Source organism: Dipodomys merriami, unplaced genomic scaffold (assembly GCF_024711535.1).
Source record: "Dipodomys merriami isolate MVZ:Mamm:240054 unplaced genomic scaffold, mDipMer1.0.p SCAF_1974, whole genome shotgun sequence".
In the NCBI taxonomy this organism is placed as follows: domain Eukaryota; kingdom Metazoa; phylum Chordata; class Mammalia; order Rodentia; family Heteromyidae; genus Dipodomys; species Dipodomys merriami.
The window spans coordinates 65,001-69,591 of NW_027203353.1; positions in this window are offsets into that span (position 1 = coordinate 65,001).

Sequence of the window (4,591 nt, forward strand, 5' to 3'; positions counted from 1 at the left end):
CCCCCAAAAAAGGCACAGACAGACAGACAGACAGACAGACAGACAGACAGACACACAGACAGACAGACAGACAAGGACATACTCTAATACAGTGTGGGTGCTCTTGAAGGGAGAGAGACCTACACAGCTCCTTGACTTCATGGGTGTTTTCAGGGTTAGACAGGCGGGGGGGGGGGGAGATGTGGCAGCTGAGTTATGTACAGATAGCTGTTTTATCTTTGCCCCAACCTGAATTTCTAGATGTTTGGGGCATTTCTCTACAGGTAAGAAAAACAGGTCATTGACCATTCCTTCCTTCCTTCCTTCCTTCCTTCCTTCCTTCCTTCCTTCCTTCCTTCCTTCCTTTTTTTACTTTCTCTCTTTCTTCTCCCCACCCCCCTCTCTCTCCTTTTTCTTTATTTTTTTGGGTGGGTGGGCAATACTGAGACTTGAAGTCAGGGCCTCAGCACTGTCACTCAACTTCTTCTTTTTTTTCACATATGAATAATTTTACAGTTTATTTCATTAAAATTATATTCTCAGAAAGGTAAAAAATATATATTAGCTATTTCATCAAATGAAGTAATTATACTAACACATAACATAAGTTAGTGAAAGTTTTATCTGTCATGAATAGGACAAAAAGTATCATCAAACAACATTTCTAGGAATCACACTCAACTTCTTTTGCTCACGTCTAGCACTGTATCATTTGAACCACATCACCACTTCTGGCTTTCTCTCTCTCTCTCTCTCTCTCTCTCTCTCTCTCTCTCTCTCTCTCTCTCTCTCTCTCTCTCTCTCTCTCCAGACACACACACACAGACACACACATGCATATACATACATATACACATATATTTATACACATACATACATATATATCTATCTATGCTTATATGTAGTGTGATACAAACATATATATATTTATTATTTTCAGTTTTTTTGTCGTCGGGTGTGAGGCTTGGACTCTGGGTCTGGGTGCTGTCTCTCTGCTCTTCATCTGAAGGCTCACTACTGTTCTGCCACTTGAGCCACAGGGTGCCACTGCTCCCCTTTTCTGTTTATATAGTGCTGAGGAATCGAACCCAGGGCCTCATGCTTGCAAGGGGAGCGAGCACTCTACCACTAAGCCACCTTCCTAGCTCTCCCCCCTTTTTTGGCCAGTCCAGCATGGAAGGCTCCTGCATCTTGTTTGTATGGACATACTCACAGCTGAATAACTGAGTTGTTTTGCTTAATAAAAAAAAAAATCCTGGTGTTGATATATGTGGAGGGGAAGGGAAAAAACAAATTGTTAAAACAGGGTTACAGGAGGACCCATTGAAACAATGAGATATACAAGTCGTTATGTCGAAAAACGAACTTTACAACTTTGGTGGGGGGACGGCGGGGGGGGGGGGGGGAGGATACGAAGGGATGGGAAGGGGAAAAAAAGCAGGAGGCTACAATGCTTATAAGAAATGTGCTCATTATCTTACCCATGTAATTGTAACCCCTCTGTACAGTATTTTCACAATAAAAATATATTTAAAAAATATATATTTAAAAAAAAACTTGGTACAGTAGTCTAGAAACATGGTTGCTATTACAGCCTTCATTTGCTTCACTTGACCACTGTTTTCTCATTTAACAGCTTTTGGCGACAAGCATGATTATTTTTCGTGGGGTGGGGGTGACTGTTTTGAGGCTTTCCCAAATTTTTATGTCCAACAGGTTACCAGATCTAAGGAAAACCCAGAAGTTCGAGAATTAAGTAACTCTCGGGCTCAAACTACAGAGAAAGAAAAGGAGAAAGAGAGACCTATGGAGGGAAGGGGTTGGGGCGTTGGGGGGAGAGGTCATAGAAAGGAAAAGAAAACAGGGAAAAATAAAAACACAAAGTAAAGGTCGTTTTTAAGTGGAGGCCTGGACTCAAACCAGGCCACTGACTGAGGCTTCCTCATTATGGGATTTCAAAAGTGGGCCTTGGCTTCTTGCAGAAGTCATCTCGATGTGTTGGTGTTCTGCTGTACATATCATTTGGAAGCGACTCTATCTTTTCACTCCATGGTGAATGTATTCACATATATGTTCCTATAGAAAACCAGTTTCGTGTGTTTTCTCTCACATATGCAAAAGGTACGTTTAAAATAGGGGAGACATTAGATCTCTGGACTGACTGCCTGGCTGGCTGCTTGGCTGGCTGCTTGGCTGGCTGCCTGGCTGCCTGGCTGCCTGGCTGCCTGGCTGCCTGGCTGCCTCACTCACTCACTCACTCACTCACTCACTCACTCGCTCACTCACACACTCACACACTCACACACAGTAAGACCCAAAAGACAGGATAGATACTTTTAGGGGGAGAAACACCCACCGAGGCAAGGCCCAATGGTTATGTGCCCAGAAATGAAAGTGAAACCTTGAAAACACACAGAGGAAAAAGAAACAAAGTAAACTCTCTACCTTGAGCCTGTAGTAGGGTTTAAGAGATGATTCTGTTGGTTTCCCATGCATGCATGGGGGGGGGGGGGGGAGGGGTGGTGCTTTGACCCATGCTCTGTTTCTTTTTAAAATTTACTTCCCTCCCCGGTGTAAGTTTCCTCCTTTCTTTGAGGAAACTCTTGGCTCCTTTCTCACAGTATACTCATTGTTTGGGCAAAAGCTCAGAGGAAGGGAGCTGCTCTTTTCCCTTCCACCACCCACCCCCACCTATTAGTTTTCTTTCCTAATAACTGTTCGTTTATGAGGGACTGAAAAGTGAAGAAAATAGGATGTGTGGAGCCATTCATTAGGAAGCTGTCCGGCTGTCTTGTCTCTGAATTCCTGGTGGTGCTTTCCCAGGCCTCATTTCCCCCTGGAAATTATCCTGCTTGCCTCTGTGTTCAATTCTGGGAAGGAAGATAGGCCGAGATAAGGCAACCTCTTGGCACGAAGCTGGAACACACGGCCACCTCGCCTCACGGGTACACAGCCTAATCATCCTATCCCGAGGGTCCTCCGTCAACAGTTTCTTACAACGATTTTTATTAGTTTAGTGGCCCTACTGAGGTTGAAATTCAAGGCCTCAACTCAGGCAGGCCTGCTGGGGTGGGCGTGTTTGTTTCTTCTTCTTTCTCCTCCCCCCCCCACCCTCCCCCCTCCGCCAGGGCGCTTAAGTCGTTGCCATGACGACATTTACAAGACAAAGGAACGTTGCCTGGAGTTCCTGAGTTGACTGGGGCTCCAGGCTTAAACCAGCCCACCCCACCCCCACCCCCGACCCGCCCTGCGTCCTCTGCGAAACACCCCGGCGGGGTGGGGGGTGGGGCGGCCAGCCCTCAGCTCCTGTAACTTCATTAGCGCGCGGGGTGGGGTGGGGGTGAGTGAATCAGCCTCCCCTCCCCCTCCCCGTCTTTACAAAAGTGGCCTCTTTTGCCCTTGGGCAGGAAAAGTCTGCGCGCGCGCGCTCTCTCTGGTCTTTTTCTGCTGGGACCCTCCCTGCCTACCACCAGCAGCCACTGACTTCCTGCAAGCTGGAGTTGTCAGACTACTTCCACCCGCCCGCTGCCACTAGTATGCCTCCCGCCCAAGCCCGCCAGGGACAGAATGGGAGGGGCGGGCGGGGAAGCTGGCATGCTTGCCTGTGCTCTGCCCTCTGCCCCTCCGGGAGGCATGACTGTGACCGTGGGATGTCCCCGTGGCCGACCCCTAAGCTCCCACCCTCTGGACGGAGGAGAGTGAGGGGAAAAAGGAGTTCAGGAGTCTTGTCTCCCCTCCATCTTCCCGCCTAGGTCAGGCCAGGATCTGCCTCTCTTCTCCCTGTCCCTGTTCCCCGTTCCTCTTAAGGAGTGACTGGAGAAACTGTCCGTCTGTGTTTGTGATTGTGATTAACATCGCAAAAACCTTCAAAGAATCTCAGATCGGTTAGAAGCCCGTTGGGTTTCACTTCTCAGGCGTGAGGGGTTGTTATCTCCCCCTCCCTCTCTCCTTTGATTTTTTACAAATTGTTAGGGAAATGGTGACATACAGAACGGTTACAGTATGCCAGCCCACACCGGTGGCTCGCGTCTGTAATCCTAGCTGCTCAGGAGGCTGAGAGCTGAGGATCACGGTTCAAAGCCAGGCAGGGCAGGAAAGTCACCAGACTCTTATCTCCAATGAGGCACTAGAAAATCGGAAGTGGTGTTGTGGCTCAAGCGGTAGAGCACTCGCTTTGAGCTGAAGAGTTTAGGGACAGCGCCCAGGCCCAGAGTTTAAGACCCACCACTGACAAAAAAAAAAAAAAAAAAAAAAAAAAAAAAGGATAGGAAAGATTACATTACATAAGTGAGGTAGGAAGAGTACATTTTTTTTTTAATTAATAAGTTTTTGTTTTTTTTTGTTTTTTTTTTTTTTGTCGTTGGGCTTGAACTCTGGGCTTGGGCGCTATCCTGCCCGGGCTGGCTTTGAACCGTGATCCTCAGCTCTCAGCCTTCTGAGTAGCTAGGATTACAGGCGAGAGCCACCGGCGCCCGGCTAATGAGTTGTGTTAAATGTGAAAATACTTACAGAGTGGTTACAATGACACGAGCAAGGAAATGAGTACATTTCTTATCAAGCATTGTTGCCTCCTCCTTTGTTTCCATTCCTGCCCTCCCATCTCCCCCCACCC